Genomic DNA, 20,708 nt, shown 5'->3' with positions numbered 1-20,708 from the left:
CACACACACACACACACACACACACACACACACATTCAGCGTTGGAGAGATGACGGTAACGAGAGGCGGGGTCGGGGGCTGGGGTGGGGGACACAGAGTGGACAAGCGGATGGGCAGAGAGTTGTCCGTTTGCGATCGGTGCTGACTCCAACTTTCAGCTAAATTTTCAATAAAAATCCTTGTTGCAAAATATTCCGTCTCTCTCTCTCTCTCTTTCTCTCTGGCGATGACTAGGTGGGGAGTCGGCGGGGGGTAGGATTAGTAAGTTTGACACAGAGAGAGATGGGCCGAGTGGCCAGCAGCGAGGTTAAACACTGAAACCTTCTCCCTTGAGCTGCTGACATTGACACGGCAATGAAGTGCGGGTTACATAGGAAATAGCTTCCCACTGTTGACTCTATCTATACCCTTCATAATCTTATATACCTCCATTAGATCCCCTCTCAGTCGCCGTCTTTCAAGGGAAAACAGCCCCAATTTGCCCAATCTCTCCTCATACCCCAGTCCTTCCATACCAGGCAACATCCTGGTAAACCTCCTCTGCACTCTCTCCAGAGTCTCCATGTCCTTCCGGTAGTAAGGCGACCAGAACTGGACGTAGGACTCCAAATGCGACCTAACCAACGTTCTGTACAACTGCGACATTAGACTCCAGCTCTTACATTCTATACCCCTTCCTATAAAGGCTAACATACCATAGGCTTTCTTCATCACCTTCTCCACCTGTACTGCCACCTTCAAAGACTTGTGCACTTGCACCCCCAGGTCTCGCTGCATTTCCATACTCTTTATAGGCTTATCCTTTATCATGTAACTCCCCCCGACATTATTCCGGCCAAAATGCATCACCTCACGTTTATCCAGATTAAATTCTGTTTGCCATATATCTGCCCAATATCCCAGCCTATCGATATCCCGTTGTATTCCCAGACACTGCTCCTCACTGCCCGCCAATCCAGACATCTTGGTGTCATCAGCAAATTTGCTGATCGCACCACTTACTGCCTCTTCCAAGTCATTTATAGACACTATAAGGACCCCACCCACCACACACCCTCCCCCCCCAGCCCCCACCCGCACCCCGCCGACCCCCACCCCCGGACACTCTCCCATCCACCGTCATCCCTCGGGGAAAGAGGTACAAAAGTCTGAGGTCACGTCCCGACCGACTCAAGAACGGCTCCTTCCCCGCGTTCGATGTCCTACGTTCAAGGGTCACTCTGGGTCACCCCACGGCACGGAGCCATTCAAGATGGCGGCTCACCGCCAAGGTCAAGGGGAGGTGTGGGGGGTGGGGCGTTGGGGGGAGATGGCTCGATTCTCTCGCTCGCCTGGAGACGGTTCTGGGCTCTGCGGAATCAGCTCAGGACGTTGGACCCAACAAGGAGTGACCTTGTGTGTGTGTGTGACTTTGTGTGTGTGTGTGTGTGTATATATGTGTGTCTGTGTAACTGTGTGTGTGTGTGTGTGTGTGTGTGTGTGTGTGTGTGTGTGTATGTGTGTGTAAGACTGTGTGTGTGTCTGTGTGTGTGTCTGTGTCTGTGTGTGTGTCTGTGTGTGTGTGTCTGTGTGTGTGTGTGTCTGTGTGTGTGTGTGTCTGTGTGTGTGTGTCTGTGTGTGTCTGTGTGACTGTGTGTGTGTGTCTGTGTGTGTGTGTGTGACTGTGTGTGTGTGTCTGTGTGTGTGTGTGTGTGTGTGTGTGTGTGTGTGTGTGTGTCTGTGTCTGTGTGTGTGTCTGGGTCACCGTCCATAGAGCACTCCAGCACAAACAGGCCCTTCGGCCCACAAGTTGCGCCGATCACATCAACACCTACCAATCTATAGACCTATCTATAACCCCCAATCCCATTAAATCCCATATACTCATCCAGAAGTCTTTTAAAAGATCCCAGCGAGTTAGCCTCCACCACCACTGACGGCAGCCGATTCCATTCACTCACCACCCTCTGAGTGAAAAGCTTACCCCTAACATCACTTCTGTACTTGCCTCCCCGCACCTTAAATCTGTGTCCTCTCGTAGCGACCATTTCAATCCGGGGAAATAGCCTCTGAGAATCCACCCTATCTATTCCTCTCAACATTTTATAAACTTCTATCAGGTCGCCTCTCAACCTTCGTCTCTCCAGGGAAAAGAGTCCCAGCTCACTCAACCTAACTTCATAAGGCATGCCTCCCAGTCCAGGCAACATCCTTGTAAATCTCCTCTGCACCCTCTCAATAGCTTCTACGTCTTTCTTATAGTGAGGCGACCAGAACTGCGCACAGTACTCCAAGTGAGGTCTGACAAGGGTCTTATAAAGTTGCAGCATTACCTCCCGACTCCTAAACTCAATCCCTCGATTAATGAAGGTCAGTACACCATACGCCTTCTTGACCACATCCTCCACCTGCGAGGCCGATTTAAGAGTCCTGTGGACCCGGACCCCAAGACCCTTCTGCTCTTCAATACTGCTAAGACTCCTGCCCTTGATAGTGTACTCATTCATCCCATTGGTCCTGCCAAAATGGACCACTACACGTTTATCCGCGTTGAAGTCCATCTGCCACTTCTCCGCCCAGTCTTGCATCCTATTTATGTCCTGCTGCAACTTCTGACATCCTTCCAGACCATCCACAACACCACCGACCTGCGTGTCATCGGCGAACTTACTAACCTATCCCTCCACTTCCTCATCCAGGACATTTATGAAAATGACAAACAGCAAGGGTCCTAGAACAGCTCCCTGGGGCACTCCACTGGTGACCGACCTCCATGCAGAAAAAGACCCATCCACAACCACTCTCTGCCTTCTGCACGCAAGCCAGTTCTGGATCCACAAGGCCAATGCCCCTTGGATCCCATGCCCTCTCACCTTCTCAAGAAGTCTTGCATGGGGGCCCTTATCAAACACCTTGCTGAAGTCCATGTAAACCACATCCACCGTTCTTCCTTCGTCAATGTGTTCAGTCACATTTTCGAAGAACTCGACTAGGTTCGTAAGGCACGACCTGCCCTTGACAAAACCATGACTATTCCTGATCATGTCAATCCTCTCCAAATGCTCAGAAATCTTGTCCCTCAGAAGCCTCTCCATCAGCTTACCAACCACTGAGGTCAGACTCACCGGTCGGTAATTTCCCGGGCTATCCCTGTTCCCTTTCTTGAAAATAGGAACCACATCCGCAATCCTCCAATCCTCCGGAACCTCTCCTGTCTCCATTGACGACGCAAAGATCATCGCCAGGGGCTCTGCAATCACTTCCCTCGCCTCCCACAGTAACCTGGGGTACATCCCATCTGGTCCCGGCGACTTATCCATCTTGATAGAATTCAAAAGTTCTAACACATCCTCTACCTTAATATCCACATACTCAATCTTTTCCATCTGCTGCAAATCTGTAGCAAAATCTCCCAGATCAGTTTCCACCGTGAATACTGAGGCAAAGTACTCATTAAGCACCTCTGCCATTTCTTCCTGTTCCGCACAGACCTTTCCCCCTTCACCTTTTATAGGTCCTATCCCTTCTCTTCTCATCCTTTTACATTTCACATATTTATAGAAGGCCTTGGGATTCTCCTTAATCTTACCCGCCAAGGCCTTCTCATGACCCCTTCTGGCTCTCCTCATTTCCCTTTTAAGCTCCTTTCTACAATCCTTATACTCCTCAAGATCCTTACCATCTCCAAGCTCCCTGAACCTTTTATACACCTTCCTTTTCCTCCTGACCAGGTTCACCACAGCCGTGGTGCACCACGGTTCCCGCGACCTACCAAAACCTCCTTGTCTCATCGGAACATTGTCGTGCAGAGCTCCAGACAAACATTCCTTGAATATCCGCCACCTTCCTTCGGTACTTTTCCCCAAGAACGCCTCCTTCCAGTTTATTTGTCCAATTATCTGCCTGATGTCATCATATTTCCCCTTACTCCAGACAAACACCTTCCTAGCCTGCCTGATCCTATCTCATTCCAATGCTATCGTGAAGGAGATAGAATTATGATCTCCATCCCCGAGATGCTCTCCTACCGAGAGATCCGTCACCCGTCCTGGTTCATTCGCCAGTACCAGGTCAAGTACAGCCTCTCCTCTCGTAGGCTTATCCACGTGCTGTGTCAGGAAACCTTCCTGAACACACCTAACAAACCCCTCCCCATCCAAACCCCTTACCCTTGGGATATTCCAGTCGATGTTTGGGAAATTGAAGTCCCCCATCACGTCAACTCTGTCATTACTCCATCTCTCTCGAGGATCTGTTTCCCTATCTGCACCTCAACTTCCCTGTCACTATTGGGCAGCCTATAGAATACACCCAGCAAAGTTATCGACCCTTTGCTGTTCATAACTCCCACCCACAGAGACTCTGTAGACAGTCCCTCCACAGCATCCTCCTTCTCTGCAGCCATGACACTGTCCCTGATCAACAGTGCCACTCCACCACCTCTTTTGCCTCCCTCCCTGTCCTTCCTGAAGCATCTGAAACCTGGCACCTGAAGTACCCAGTCCTGTCCCTGAGACATCCAAGTCTCCGTAATGGCCCCCACATCACATTCCCAAGCAGCAATCCACGCCCTAAGCTCATCTACCTTATTCACTACACTCCTGGCGTTAAAATAGACACACCTCAACCCCTCAGTCTGGACATTTCCCTTCTCCACCCCCTGTCTAACCTCCCTCTCATACTGCCTGCAGTCCTCCCCTACCTGGGAGCTAACCTCCTCCGTCCCAGTCTCCCCATCACTATTCCCTCCCCCCATCCCTTCTAGTTTAAAGCCCCCCACCACAGTAGCCCTAGCCAGTCTTCCCACCAAGATATTGGTCCCCCTGGGATTCAAGTGCCACCTGTCTTTACTGTACAGGTCACACCTGCCCCTAAAGAGGTCCCAGTGATCCAGGAACCCGGAATCCCTGCCCCCCCTGCTCCAGTCCCTCAGCCACGCATTCACCCTCCACCTCATTCCATTCCTGCCCTCATTCTCCCGTGGCACAGGCAGCAATCCTGAGATTACTACCTTCGCTTCCCTCTTCCTCAGCTGCCTACCCAGTTCCCTATAGTCCCTTTTCATGACTGCCTCCCTCTTCTTGCCTACGTCAGTAGTACCTATATGCACTACAACCTCCAGTTCCTCACCCTCCCCTTTCAGGATGTCTGGGACACGCCCAGAGACATCCTGGATCCCAGCCCCAGGGAGACAAACCACCATCCGCGACTCACGCCTACGTCCGCACAAACGCCTGTCCGCCCCCCCCCCCCCCCCCACCTCACTGTGGAGTCCCCTATTAATACTACCTTTCTGCTCTCTTTTTTCAGTTTTTTGACATACCGGCTCAGCTCCAGAGAGCTGGCCACTGCTGCCTCCCTCGGATGAGCTGTCCCCCCCCCCCCCCACCACCCCAGTAGTACTCAGGCAGGAGTACTTATTTTGAAGGGGGGACATCCACCGGCGTGCTCTCCACCACCTGAGCTTTCCCCTTCCTCATGATTACCCACATGCCTTCTTCCCGTTGCCCTGGTGTGACCACTTGCTGATAGCTCCCGTCAATTATCCCCTCGTTCTCTCTCTAATGAGCCGAGGGTCCTCGAGCTGCCTTCGCAGCTCCTTAACCTGGTTCCGTAGGGACTGGAACTCCACACACCGAGCACAGGTGTGGGTGTCTGGTGGACCAGGAGCTTCCAAGACCTCCCACATGTTGCACTGACAACAACACACTGCCTCACACCCATACTTGCCCCTTTTCAGTAACCCAGAGGAAAAAGTAAAAAAAAAACTGATACCTTAGCTTGCCTCAGCCTGATCTCTGTGGCCCTGTGAGCCAAAGCCCTTACAGCACACTCCAAAACAAAAACAAACTTCCCTGCTCTCAGTCAGAGCCCCTCTCTCTCTCTCTTTTTGAGGTTAGAGGAGGGGGGAGGGTGGGACACTCTACCTATGTAGAGTACCGGGATTCCTCACCGCTCTAATTTATAGTAAGGTTAAAAAAAAAACTCTACCCGAGTGCCTTAGCAACTGCTTCCCGATTTTACAGATTCATCTGTCGATACTGAACTGTTTGCCTCTGGTGAGTTCAGTGGGGGAAGGTTCGGAAGATAAGGGATGGCAGATGCGGGAAGGGGAGGGCTGGAGACGGAAAAGAGAGTGGAGGAGGGCGGCGGGGGGGGTGGGGTGGAGACTGGCCAGTCGCTGACTCTGCAGTCACTAACTCAATGGAAAGTTCCAGATCTGGGCAGTGCGGAGGGGACACAAGAGAGAGAGAGGGTGAAAAGCGGCGGGATCTGTGCAGAGAGAGCAATTGCAAAGCACCAAGCCCAGCGGACACCCGTCTCCTCCAAGAACAGCTCCGATTGCCCACGGACGCCCAGACACAGTCTTAACATGGGGTGAGAACCCCGGGCAAGGGGAGATTTACTCTGTATCTAACCCCGTGCTGTACCTGTCCTGGGAGTGTTTGATGGGGGACAGTGTAGAGGGAGCTTTACACTGTATCAAACCCTGTGCTGTACCTGTCCTGGGAGTGTTTGATGGGGGGACAGTGTAGAGGGAGATTTGCACTCGTGTTAACCCCGTGCTGTACCTGTCCTGGGAGTGTTTGATGAGGGACAGTGTAGAGGGAGCTTTACTCTGTATCTGACCCCGTGCTGTACCTGTCCTGGGAGTGTTTGATGGGGACAGCAGAGAGGGAGCTTTACTCTGTATCTAACCCCGTGCTGTACCTGTCCTGGGAGTGTTTGATGGGACAGTATTCCTTCTTCGCAAAGACATCGTTTATTTGGGAATAGATATTTTCTGTGTTTTATTCCTGCAGGATTTTCCGGTTCCGTTTGATGTTGCTCTGTTTGATTGGAGCATTATCACACCTCAATCCATGTGTGGGTGAGTGGCACTGTGGGAGGGTCAGTGCTGAGGGAGCGCCGCACTGCGGTAGGGTCATTGCTGAGGGAGCACCGCACTGTGGGAGGGTCAGTGCTGAGGGAGCGCCGCACTGTGGGAGGGTCGTTGCTGAGGGAGCACTGCACTGTGGGAGCGTCAGTGCTGAAGGAGCGGCCCGCTGTGGGAGGGTTGTTCCTGAGGTGGCTCTGCACTGTGGGAGGGTCAGTGATGAGGGAGCGCCACACTGTGGGAGGGTCGGTGCTGAGGCAGCGCCATACTATGGGAGGGTCAGTGCTGAGGGAGCGCCGCACTGTGGGAGGGTCAGTGCTGAGGGAGCGCCGCACTGCGGGAGGGTCAGTGCTGAGGGAGCGCCGCACTGTGGGAGGGTCAGTGCTGAGGGAGCACCGCACTGTGGGAGGGTCAGTGCTGAGGGAGCGCCGCACTGTGGGAGGGTCGTTGCTGAGGGAGCACTGCACTGTGGGAGCGTCAGTGCTGAGGGAGCGCCGCACTGTGGGAGGGTCAGTGCTGAGGGAGCGCCGCACTGTGGGGGTTCAGTGCTGAGGGAGCGCCGCACTGTGGGAGGGTCGTTGCTGAGGGAGCACTGCACTGTGGGAGCGTCAGTGCTGAGGGAGCGGCCCGCTGTGGGAGGGTTGTTCCTGAGGGGACTCTGCACTGTGGGAGGGTCGGTGCTGAGGGAGCGCTGCACTGTGGGAGGGTCAGTGCTGAGGGAGTACCGCACTATGGAAGGGTGAGTGCTGAGTGGGTGATGGGCTCTGCGGGGGAGTGTGGGGGGGATACCGGGAGATATATCAGTTTGCCGTGCTGCACTCTAACCCCTGTTGTGCTGTCGAGGTGTTTATGTCTGTACGATCGAAGGGAAATGGAGAAACACTGACCTTGATTTCGAAATCCCTGCATGCGAGCCAGGTACAGAATCATATTTACTCTGTCTGCCTTCCATCAGGGACCCCTGTTACACAGGGAGACTCTCTCTGTCTCTGCGTGTCTCTCTGTCTCTCTCTCTGTCTCTCTCTCTCTCTCCAACTCTATCTCTCTCTCTGTGTCTCTCTCTATCTCTGTTTCTGTCTCCGTCTCTCTCTCTCTCTGTCTCTCTCTCTCTATCTCTCCGTCTGTCTGTCTCTCTCTCTCCCCCTCTCTCTCTGTCTGTCTCTCTCTCTCTGTCACTCTCTCTCTCTGTGTCTCTCTCTCTCTCTGTGTGTCTCTCTCTCTGTGTCTCTCTCTCTCTCTGTTTCTCTGTCTCTGTCTCTGTCTCTCTCTCTCTCTGTCTCTGTCTCTGTCTCTCTCTCTCTCTGTCTCTCTCTCTCTGTCTCTCTGTTTCTCTCTGTGTCTCTCTCTCTCTCTGTTTCTCTCTGTGTCTCTCTCTCTCTCTCTCTCTCTGTCTCTCTCTCTCTCTGTCTCTCTCGGTGAGGGATCAGTCTGATGTTCTCTCCCTCTCTCTCTCTCTCTCTAGTTCTCTGTGGCCGTCCCGTGGTCCATTTGGAGACCCACCAGCGGGTGGTGGGGGGCCGGATGGTGGTGAACGGAGCCTCTCCTTGGAGCATGCTGCTGCGGGGGGCCGATGGGGAGATCATCGACGGGGCACTGATTGCCCACCAGTGGATGCTGACCAGCGCCCACGCCTTCCAGGGAGAGGGGCGCTCGGAGGCAGAGATCAAGGCCAATTTCCATGCCTACGTGGGCATCGAGGATGCCCGGGAAATGGACAGCGCCCACGAGGTCCACATCGACAAGATCTTCACCCACCCAAAAACCAAGGATGCCATGGTCTACAGCGACGACCTGGCCCTGGTCAAACTCAAGGAGAACATCACCTACTCCAATCATATCATGCCCATCTGCCTGCCCGCGCACGACCTGGCTGCCCCGGGCAAGGTGGGCCACCTGGCGGGCTGGGGGATGGGCGTGGAGCTGAAGCCCGCCACCCACCTGCTGTACGTGAAGCTGGGGATGGCCAACGCCAGCCAGTGGCTGCACCAGCTGGCCCAGAAGCAGCCCGGCCTCTTCGCCGAGGACGCCCCTGACCTGTTCTGCACCCAGCGCTCGGCGCTGGAGGAGAACGTGTGCCGGGGGGACCGGGGCACCCCCTTCGTGGTGGAGGAGGGGGGCGTGGAGTACGCCGCCGGCATCCTCTCCTACGACGAGGCCTGTCGGGCCTACACATACGCCGTTTACACCAATATCTCCAACCACCTCGACTGGCTCAAGGAGATCATGGCCAACCATTGAGTTTGCGGCTAAAAATCAGAGCTGGGGGTGTGGGGGTGTGGGGAGGGGGGGTGTGGGGGTGGGGTGGGCACTTCCCTGGCCCCCACTCCCGGTTCCCCAATCACACCCCCCCACCAAAACCTCCAATCCTTCCATTCCCAAGAGCCCCCTTTATCCAAACCCCACCCAACCCAATCTCTGGCCCACACTGTACGGGACTGGCTAACTCGCGAAACTCTCAGTAGCCCCCCCACCCCCACCACCGACGCCCTCACTTGTCTCCCCCAACCACCCCCCCCCACCAAACCACCTTCTTCCCTTCTCCCTCCCAAGAAACTGTGGGGGACCCCCCCCCCCACGCCGCCGACTTCCAATCACTCACCCCCTTCCGAATCCCCGTCCCTCCCAAGAAAGCGTGGGCACCCCCCCTCCCCACTCACTTCCTACTCCCCTCTCCCTCCCGGGAAAAACCCTGCGGGGAGGGGGGAGGGGGAGGACACCCCCTCGCCCAGAAACCGGTGCGTCCGAGTGGTTTTCCATCGGGGCTGGGGAATTCTGGCCGTGTGCTCCAGACCTGACGGAGGGGGGGAAGGTAGCGGGGTGGAGGGGGGTGTGGGGGAAGTGCCAGACCCCGAGGGAATGTGGTGTTGGGAGCTTGCCGCCTGGTAGGGAAGGGGAGGGGAGGGTTGTGGGGTTGGAGAGATGACGGTAACGAGAGGCGGGGTCGGGGGCTGGGGTGGGGGACACAGAGTGGACAAGCGGATGGGCAGAGAGTTGTCCGTTTGTGATCGGTGCTGACTCCAACTTCCAGCAAAATTTTCAATAAAAATCCTTGTTGCAAAATATTCCGTCTCTCTCTTTCTCTCTGGCGATGACTAGGTGGGGAGTTGTGGGGGGGGGGGTAGGATTAGTAAGTTTGACACAGAGAGAGATGGGCCGAGTGGCCAGCAGCGAGGTTAAACACTGAAACCTTCTCCATTGAGCCGCTGACATTGACACGGCAATGAAGTGCGGGTTACACAGGAAATAGCTTCCCACTGTTGACTCTATCGATACCCTTCATAATCTTATACACCTCCATTAGATCCCCCCTCAGTCGCCGTCTTTCAAGGGAAAACAGCCCCAATTTGCCCAATCTCTCCTCATAACCCAGTCCTTCCACACCAGGGCAACATCCTGGTAAACCTCCTCTGCACTCTCTCCAGAGTCTCCACGTCCTTCCGGTAGTAAGGCCACCAGAACTGGACGCAGGACTCCAAATGCGGTCTAACCAACGTTCTGTACAACTGCGACATTAGACTCCAGCTCTTATATTCTATCCCCCTTCCTATAAAGGCTAACATCCCATAGGCTTTCTTCACCACCTTCTCCACTTGTACTGCCACCTTCAAAGACTTGTGCACTTGCACCCCCAGGTTCTGGGCTCTGCGGAGTCAGCTCAGGACGTTGGACCCAACAAGGAGTGACCTTGTGTGTGTGTGTATGTGTGTGTGTGTCTGTGTGTGTCTGGGTCGCCGTCCAGCTCCCGATTTTACAGATTCATCTGTCGATACTGAACTGTTTGCCTCTGGTGAGTTCAGTGGGGGAAGGTTCGGGAGATAAGGGATGGCAGATGCGGGAAGGGGAGGGCTGCAGACGGGAAAGAGCGTGGAGGAGGGCGGAGGGGGGTGGGGTGGAGACTGGCCAGTCACTGACTCTGCAGTCACTAACTCAATGGAAAGTTCCAGATCTGGGCAGTGGGGAGGGGACACAAGAGAGAGAGAGGGTGAAAAGCAGCGGGATCTGCGCAGAGAGAGCAATTGCAAAGCACCGAGCCCAGCAGACACCCGTCTCCTCCAAGAACAGCTCCCATTGCCCGCGGACGCCCAGGCACAGTCTCAACATGGGGTGAGAACCCCGGGCAAGGGGAGATTTACTCTGTATCTAACCCCGTGCTGTACCTGTCCTGGGAGTGTTTGATGGGGGGACAGTGTAGAGGGAGATTTACTCTGTATCTAACCCCGTGCTATACCTGTCCTGGGAGTGTTTGATGGGGGACAGTGTAGAGGGAGCTTTATTCTGTATCTAACCCCGTGCTGTACCTGTCCTGGGAGTGTTTGATGGGGGACAGTGTAGAGGGAGCTTTACTCTGTATCTAACCCTGTGCTGTCCCTCTCCTGGGAGTGTTTGATGGGGGGGACAGTGTAGAGAGCTTTACTCTGTATCTAACCCCGTGCTGTACCTGTCCTGGGAGTGTTTGATGGGGGGACAGTGTAGAGGGAGATTTACACTCTAGTTAACCCCGTGCTGTACCTGTCGTGGGAGTGTTTGATGGGGGGACAGTGCAGAGGGAGCTTTACTCTGTATCTAACCCCATGCTGTACCTGTCCTGGGAGTGTTTGATGGGGGGACAGTGTAGAGGGAGCTTTACTCTGTATCTAACCCCATGCTAGACCTGTCCTGGGAGTGTTTGATGGGGGGACAGTGTAGAGGGAGCTTTACTCTGTATCTAACCCCGTGCTGTACCTGTCCTAGGAGTGTTTGATGGGACAGTGTTCCTTCTTCGCAAAGACATTGTTTATTTGGGAATAGATATTTTCTGTGTTTTATTCCTGCAGGATTTTCCGGTTCTGTTTGATGTTGCTCTGTTTGATTGGAGCATTATCACACCTCAATCCATGTGTGGGTGAGTGGCACTGTGGGAGGGTCAGTGCTGAGGGAGCGCCGCACTGTGGCAGTTTGTCTCCAGGATTTGGTCATACCTGGCACAGGTTCTCACAATGTTTTATTTCAATCTTTGGTTTTAAACAGCTTTTCACGTTCAGCCCAGGGGGCACCATGACGGTGAGTGTTTTTGCAATATTTATTGCTCTGGGCTCTATGGAGATCCTGTTGTGCATCTGAATAAGGGTGGTTTATATTGGATTGGCAGTGCTGAGGGAGCACCACACTGTGGGAGGGTCAGTGCTGAGGGAGTGCCGCACTGTGGGACGGTCAGTGCTGAGGGAGCGCCGCACTGTGGGAGGGTCAGTGCTGAGGGAGCACCGCACTGTGGGAGGGTCAGTGCTGAGGGAGCACCGCACTGTGGGAGGGTCAGTGCTGAGGGAGCGCCGCACTGTGGGAGGGTCAGTGCTGAGGGAGCGCCGCACTGTGGGAGGGTCAGTGCTGAGGGAGCGCCGCACTGTGGGAGGGTCAGTGCTGAGGGAGCGCCGCACTGTGGGACGGTCAGTGCTGAGGGAGCGCCGCACTGTGGGAGGGTCAGTGCTGAGGGAGCGCCGCACTGTGGGAGGGTCAGTGCTGAGGGAGCACTGCACTGTGGGAGGGTCAGTGCTGAGGGAGCGCCGCACTATGGGAGGGTCAGTGCCGAGGGAGTGTCACACTGTGGGAAGGTCGGTGCTGAGGGAGCTGACCAATCACCTGCTGCACCTGCAGAATGGGTTTTTGTGTCCCTCTGTACCATAGCATGCTGCAGCTTTTCGCCTTTTAAATAATAATCCCTCCTACTATTATTTCTGCCAAAGTGGATAACCTCACAGTTGCTAACATTATACTCCATCTGCCAGGTCCTCATCCACTTGCTCAGCCTATCCAGATCTCTCTGCAGACTTTCCACACCCTCCGCACAATTTGCTTTTCCACTTATCTTCGTGTCATCAGCAACTTTCGTTACCCTACACTCAGCCCCCTCCTCCAGATCATCTAAATTAATGGTCAATAGCTGAGGCCCCAGCACCGATCCCTGTGGCACTCCACTAGTCACCAAGCGCCAACCAGAATAGCACCCATTGATACCAACTCTCTGCTTCCTATTAGACAGCCAATCCTCTATCCACGCTAACACCTTACCCCCAACTCCTTGCCCCTAACCTTCTGTAACAACCTTTTGTGAGGCACCTTATCAAACGCCTTTTGGAAATCGGAAAACACCACATCCACCGGTTCCCCTCTGTCTACCGCACTAGTCACATCCTCATAGAAATCCAATAAATTCATCAAACATGACTTCCCGTTAATGAATCCGTGCTGTGTCTGCTCGATCAAACCATTCCTTTCTAGGTACCTCGCTATTTCTTCTTTGATGACAGATTCTAACATTTTTCCAACTACAGACGTTAAACTAACCGGCCTATAATTCCCTGCATTTTGTCTGCTACCTTTTTTGAACAGTCAAATAATCATTGGCAGATTATCCAGTGATACTCTGTTAAAACAGTATTTTTAGGGTAAATATAGGGTGTCAGATCATAGGGAAAATGAAGTCTATCAAATCCTTAACCAAAATTCAAAGGCTTCTGGATAGGTCAAAGTGTTCATCAGGCGACTGAGACCCCACATGCCATCAGCATGGTTACATTTTCCTTGTCATATCGCGGAATATTAAGAGCAAGAAAAAATCATTGCCTGCACTCTGCTTATTGGGTGTCATATTCTGTGCTGATATCATAGACTTAATTTCACAAAGAGAGACACTTTATATTCATTCCTGAAGAGAATTACATGCCTTGATGTTGAAGTTTGTCCATAGGGAAGAAAATAAAATATTTTAACTCCTCATTGTCCGAAAGTAATAATTCCACCGAAGCCAGTTTACCATCACCAATACCCTCTATTTACACAGTGAATGGGTTTCTGCATTTGCAGCTCCAGTTTACTATTCAAATCGCAGAATCCAACACTGTGAGGCTCTTGCAGAGACAGCAGTTATTAAACTGCTGCTGCTCCATCCCTATTGGGGAGTCCCTGCTTGCTCAGTAGGGGAACCCGTACACCAAGGGGCCCACACGGAGAACTACGACGATCCCTCATATCCACACTGGACATCATAACACCACCATATCATCAGCATATTCTTGGAAAACAGCAAATGCTGCTTCATGTTTCTAAAACAAAAGCTAGAACGACTGAAAGAACTAAACGACAGTCAGTCAATCTCAGTGATGGAATAATTTGAACAAACATATAAGAAACATTGAGAACATCGGAGCAGAACAAAAATGCAAGAAGCTACTTAAGAGGGAAATCAGGAGGACTGAAAGAAGACATGAGGTTGCTTTGGCAGACTGAGTGAAGGAAAATCCAAAGAGTTTCTATAGGTATGTTAGGAACAAAAGGATAGTGAGGGATAAAATTGGTCCTCTTGAAGACCAGAGTGATAGACTGTGTATGGAATCAAAAGAGATGGGGGAGATACTAAATGGGATTTTTCGTAGCCGTATTTACTGAGGAAACGGGCGTGGGGTCTACGAAAATAGGGCAAACAGGTAGGGAGGTCATACAAACTTTACAGATTAAAGAGGAGGAGGTGCTGGCTGTCATGAGGCAAATCAGAGTGGATAAATCCCCCGGACCGCACAGGGTATTGCCACGGACCCTGAGGGAGGCTCGTGTTGAACTTGCAGGGGCCCTGGCAGACATATTTAAAATGTCAGTATTCACGGGGGGAGGTGCCGGATGATTGGAGGGTGGCTCATGTTGTTCCGTTCTTTAAAAAAGAATCCAAAAGAAATCGGGGAAATTACAGACCAGTAAGTTTGACATCAGTGGTTGGCAATTTATTGGAGTTAAGGGATAGGATATACAAATATTTGGATAGACAGGGACAGGTTGACGAAGGTCGAGCCGTTGATGTCATCTATATGGATTTCAGTAAGGCGTTTGACAAAGTCCCTCATGGTAGGTTGGTACAGAAGATTAAAGCTCATGGGATACAAGGCCAGGTATCTAGATGGGTAGAGAACTGGCTTGCAAAGAGGAGACAGAGAGTAGTAGTGGAGGGGTCCTTTTCTAGCTGGAGGTCTGTCACTAGTGGTGTGCCGCAGGGCTCAGTACTGGGACCTCTTCTCTTTGTAGTGTATATAAATGATTTGGAAGAGGGAGTAGGTGGTGTGATCAGCAAATTTGCTGATGACACCAAGATGGCTGGATTGGTGGGCAGTGAGGAGCAGTGTCTGGCAATACAGTGGGATATTGATAGGCTGGTATATTGGGCAGATACATGGCAAATGGAGTTTAATCCGGATAAATGTGAGGTGATGCATTTTGGCCAGAATAATGTAGGGGGGAGTTATATGATAAAGGGTAAGCCCGTAAGGAGTATAGAATCGCAGCGAGACCTGGGGGTGCAAGTGCACAAGTCTTTGAAGGTGGCAGTGCAAGTGGAGAGTGTGGTGAAGAAAGCCTATGGTATGTTAGCCTTTATAGGAAGGGGTATAGAATATAAGAGCCGGAGTCTAATGTTGCAGTTGTACAGAATGTTGGTTAGGCTGCATTTGGAGTACTGCGTCCAGTTCTGGTCGCCTTACTACCGGAAGGACGTGGAGACTCTGGAGAGAGTGCAGAGGAGGTTTACCAGGATGTTGCCTGGTATGGAAGGACTGGGGTATGAGGAAAGATTGAAGAAATTGGGGCTCTTTTCCCTTGAAAGACGCTGACTGAGGGGGGATCTAATAAAGGTATATAAGATTATGAAGGGTATAGATAGGGTAAACAGAGGTAAGCTATTTCCTATGATAGAGACACGTAGGACAAGGGGCCATGGACTTAAGGTGAGGGGGGAGCGGTACAACACAGATATTAGAGGGAGGTTTTTCACACAGAGGGTAGTGGGGGTATGGAATGCTCTGCCAAGTAAGGTGGTGGAGGCAAACACACTAGAGTCCTTTAAGAGTAACTTAGACAGGCACATGACTAAGTTGAAGATGGGTGGATATAGGAGATTGTTTTAAATAAGGGTCATTAGCATTGGGGCGTCCCTGGTAATGTAAATGGGTATACTATGATAATAATGTTTTTTCTCTTTTCATTCACAGGTTTTAAGTCGGTCCACCTCGTGTCCAATGAGGGGCATACACGCGATGGGTCGTACTGGGGCTGCTCTTGGTTGTTCAAGATTGGCCTAGTGCTTCATGTCGTTAGTGTGTGCCTAAACTGGACCAGATACTGGGCAAGACGACAGCTCAGTGACTATCACTGATTGCTGTGCAGACACATGGATTTCGGCCAGTGTCTGTGGGAGTTTGTGCATTCTCCCCGTGCTTGCGTGGGTTTTCTCCGGGTGCTCCGGTTTCCTCCCACACCCCAAAGATGTGCTATTAGGCTGATTGGCAGGAATAAATTGTCCCTAAATCAGATTCCCTCAATCTGGATGGCCATAAAACATTAGACAGGGGTCATGGGTGGAGAGGTGGACTGGTGGTGTTGAGATGGCGGCGCGGGCTCGTTGGGGCGAAGGGCCTGTTTCCCGGGCTGATTTTGTTCTTTGTTCTTTGTATACAGAAAAAAAAATCTGGACATTTCTATGATTTATAGCAAACTGAGCCAACAAAATCAGACATGAACTTGTTCCTGATCGATCCAGGAGAACAGGAAGGTGAGGATAAAGGAATGGGGAACATCTCTTGCCTAAAGTATCAGGCAAGTAGCCTTATTAAAACACCAGTTCCTGATACTTTGACAACAGTCTGACATTATACAATCCGGGCAGTGCTGATTCTTCTGAACAGAAAAGACAGCTCAGATGCTTGGTTTGGATGTTCATTATTTCTGGAGAAAATCGATGCTGGTTTAAATGATTAATGGCACCGTTCTATGGAGGGCCCATTCTGACTGGTTTGTTTCCGAGTAGTTTGGGACCCTGTGTTTCGATCCAAATGAAGCTCCCAAAGCTTTGTTCTGGTGAAATGAGGTCACCATTTATTAGTCTACTCTGCAAGTCTATTAATGATTATTCCCATGATTGTGTGCAGATATTGTGTTGCATTATCCCTCTCAATTCTATCAACTTCTTTTTTCTTTCAAATTGTCTTTCTACTTGCTGATTACATTTTTTACCTAACTGATGAAGACCAGTGATCCCAGTGCTGATCCTTGCATCATTCACTGACTACAGTCTCCAAATCTTTTAAATCCCTGCACTTTGGTTTCTGTTTTGGAACCGGGTTGTGTTCCATTCTGCTGACAGTAGCCTCACTGCACAGGATCTGATTTTAGACATGCTTTGTTGTAACTTACCGAATCATTAAGAAAATCAGCATTGTGGGCATCAATTTTGAAACACCAATTCCTGATAACTTCTAACGTAATTTCATAAAGCATAGCCTTGTTTTTATGGGCACTGTTAGTACTCTGTGTTTACTCTGCGTTTGGATGCATTGTTCTTCTTAATACTGACCTTGTGTTGACGGGTTCTATAGTTACCTTCATTACTTTCTCTCTTCCAGTAACAGTAACGTGCATTTCAAGCAATCGATGAAGATAAAACATTTTGGATCGATAACACTGTCTGTGTTGTCACTCCCCATTGTTTATATTAAGTTATTTGGATGCATTCCATCCAAACCAAAGGTTTACCTTCTCCTTAATTTAATAAATGTTTGGTGAAAACACGCTACTATCTGAATTCTCATATTGCTATTTGACAATATAATGCCATCGATCTGGATGATTTTCCTTTCTATATGTTCTGAATCCTTACCCACTGCTTCAGCCTGCCTGGAGTGTCCTGTCAAATGGGTTTGTCCTGTGAACAGAGCTATGCCCCAGGAGAAAGAAAAATAATTTTCTCAGTGTCAGTCTATCTAACAGATCCTGAATAGAGTGCCCCCATATCCAGTTGTGTGGGACTTGTCTGACCGACAACAGGGGAACTGCCTTGAAGGCAGCGTATCCCCACAATCTCCCACTCAGACATTGAAAGAAGACAATGTTTCGTTTTGTTTTGTTGATTACTGATTCTCTTTGGAATTGGTTTCATGCTCACCAGTGCTGATATGGGAATATAAATATTTGCAATTTCATCACATTCTGTTCTGATATTCTGCTGTAAAGTGTGTACGGGTGTAAACTTTCACATTCAGATTCCCCTACTGAAAAATCCGGAACCAGCACAAACTGTGCTGTAGTTGTGCAGAAGACATGTATTTATGAACCTTGTGATTAACATGATGCATGTTCCAATTCTTTATTGGTTCATAATACATTATGCTGCTAGCTGTGCTGCCTTTAGGCAGGAGGTGTACCCCATTCTTTTATCCTCAGCTTCCTGGTCTCCTGGATGATTATAAGAGTGTCAGGCTGTAACATGTAGTACCAGATATCGATCAATCTGCTCATCACGTTCGCTTCACCAGCCAATGAGATCATGACTCATAGTGAAAATAAATCACTCCACTTTTCCACATTGCCCCTATAACCAATGTTTTCATGAAAAAACTCTGTCTCTGCATTGAACATACTTAATCCTATCTCTACAACAATGTGGAAAATAATTCCTGAGTTTGACTAGTCTCTGAGAAAATAAATTCTGCATTTCTGTGTTTTAACCTGGCCACATCTTATTCCAAGATTGTATCCCTCAATTCCTAGACTATCTCATAAGTGGGAACACTTGTCGTTCATCTATCTTGTCCAGCTCTCTGTGAATCGCATTCATCTCCACAGGGTTCCCTCTCATTCTTCTAAAATCCAACGGATGCAGTTTCAACCATCTCATCTTTTCCTCGTGTGAATTTCTCCCCATATATGGAATCAATCTATTCAAATGATTATCCCCGACACCATGATACACTTCCTCAGAAACTGGGACCCAAACTGTTCACATTCTTGTCATTGTGATCGAACTGGAATCTAGCAATAACTCATTTTTTTTACACAATTATTTTGGAAATAAAGTTCAGTTGCCCTCCACAATTATCAGTTGAATGTACATGCTGGCTTTTAGTGACTTACACACAAGGACACCCCACACCTCACCAAAAGCATTGAATTAACAATCAGCCTACTCCTGTCAGCTTGATCTCCACAGCTATATTAACCCTTTAGTTGGTTTAGAATGGATGTTCATTGGGTCGTGGTTGAGATTTTCACAAAATAAATGCCGACTGAGGCCTAATTCATCAAATGTTTGGCCCAATACAGCTTTCCTTAGTGCCTGATTGTATTATCAATAATACTGTGTATTATTTCCCTGTCTCTGTCTTACAGCTAATTTAATGGGCATTCTGGTTTTGTCCCGAAGAAATTGTGGTCTCTCCATTTGTACAACTCGTTACCTCCTCACAATGGCAACAGCAGATCTACTCGTCATTATCATTGTGGTCATACTGACCATCATCAATGAATATTATTTTCCTGGAAGCTTCCTGTACATCACACCTGTGTGTAGTGTTAAGACTGTCCTCATGGCTGCAACCACAGAATGTTCTGTTTGGTTCACCATCATGTTTTCTTTCGATCGATTTGTGGCCATTCGTTTCCAGAAGTTGAAAACAAAATACTGCACCGGGAAAACTGCAGATGTGGTTCTTGTAACAACTGGCATTCTGTTCCTTTTAAAAAATATCCCCTTCTACTTTAAAGAGGAACCTATATTCATATATAAAAATGTACCATGGGGCTGTCAAACAAAGGTAAGCTCTTTTACTGATCCTGTTTGGGTTAGATTTCAATGGTTTGATAAGATTGTAACTCCATTGCTCCCGTTTGGTTTAATTCTATTGATTAATGCTCTGACTGTCTGACATATTATAATAACAAGCAGAGTCTGTAAGGTACTGAAGGCTCAGCGCCCGGATGGAAATAACAGCGATCCAGAGATGGAGAACAGAAGGAAATCTATGATTTTACTCTTCACAATATCCGGCACATTCATTCTTCTGTGGACTGTCAATGTCATACAATTTGTATGTGTTAAGATAATAGGATTATTTTCCATCAGTGATTCTGCATATACATTACAAGCTATAGGAGGTACGATGCTTAGCCTAAATTGCTGCACAAACACATTTATTTATGTGGTCACTCTTTCCCAGTTTAGAGAACAAATGTATTCGATGTTGACATATCCTCTCAAAGCAATTCCGCAGAGACTCAGCGGATTAAGGAAGTGTTCCCAATGATAGGTAGTTGAATCAGTGGATGTGTATTTTTGTACGTTCACCACCATCCGCTGTCCCCAAACACAGGCTTCTTCCCTTCAATATGTTAACCTTCAGTCATTCAGATAAGTTCATTCAGTGTGCACTGCCAGCTCAGCACACAATGGAGCATGGCGACGTGATCTGCTGTTGTATTAGTCAATTCTATACTCGAAGCAGATCAGTGGCCACATTCACAGATCATTGACAGATGAGTTTGTCCAACGTGTGAGAGACACGGAAGAAATGCAGCATGAGGCCATTGATTTGGAGTTCACTATGACACACAATCTTTGTGACTTAGTTGGAAGCTTTTCTCATTTAGTCAATTGATACGAAATCCTGTGTTTGATCCCCACCAGGGCAGTGAATAAGTAAAGTGGGAGGAAGGGTTACTAAACAGTTGAAGTCAGTTGTGAACCCCAGTATTCTCCTTTGTTGTGATCAGTCAGAACCTGGAGTCAGGTAAATGTGCCCGATGTGATTCCAGTGTGTGCCCACAATAATGAATGGTAATCCACGCCAACAACTTTCAGGGAAAGGGGGTAAGGCAGCAGCGTATAGGCGTGACCATGAAAGGGTCTGTAATCACATAAGATTAAAAATCACACAAGCTGCTGTGGGAGAAACCATGACTGAAGCACACATAGATCCGTCTCAAGGACCATATTGTTCCCAGTTACAAGAGAGGCATTAATCACCCGGTCTGAACACAAAACTACTGGAATGGTGTGCAGCTGCAG

At 49.8% G+C, this 20,708-nt stretch overlaps 1 pseudogene; it reads left to right on the top strand.

Moving 5' to 3' along the window:
- Nucleotides 1-16,384: 16,384 nt before the first annotated feature.
- Nucleotides 16,385-19,947, top strand: LOC145337410 (putative G-protein coupled receptor 139; annotated as a pseudogene).
- The last annotated feature ends 761 nt before the right edge of the window (nucleotides 19,948-20,708 follow it).

Source organism: Carcharhinus amblyrhynchos, unplaced genomic scaffold (genome assembly GCF_965287045.1).
Source record: "Carcharhinus amblyrhynchos unplaced genomic scaffold, sCarAmb.v2.hapA scaffold_48, whole genome shotgun sequence".
In the NCBI taxonomy this organism is placed as follows: Eukaryota; Metazoa; Chordata; class Chondrichthyes; order Carcharhiniformes; family Carcharhinidae; genus Carcharhinus; species Carcharhinus amblyrhynchos.
This window is presented reverse-complemented; position numbering and strand designations above follow the sequence as displayed.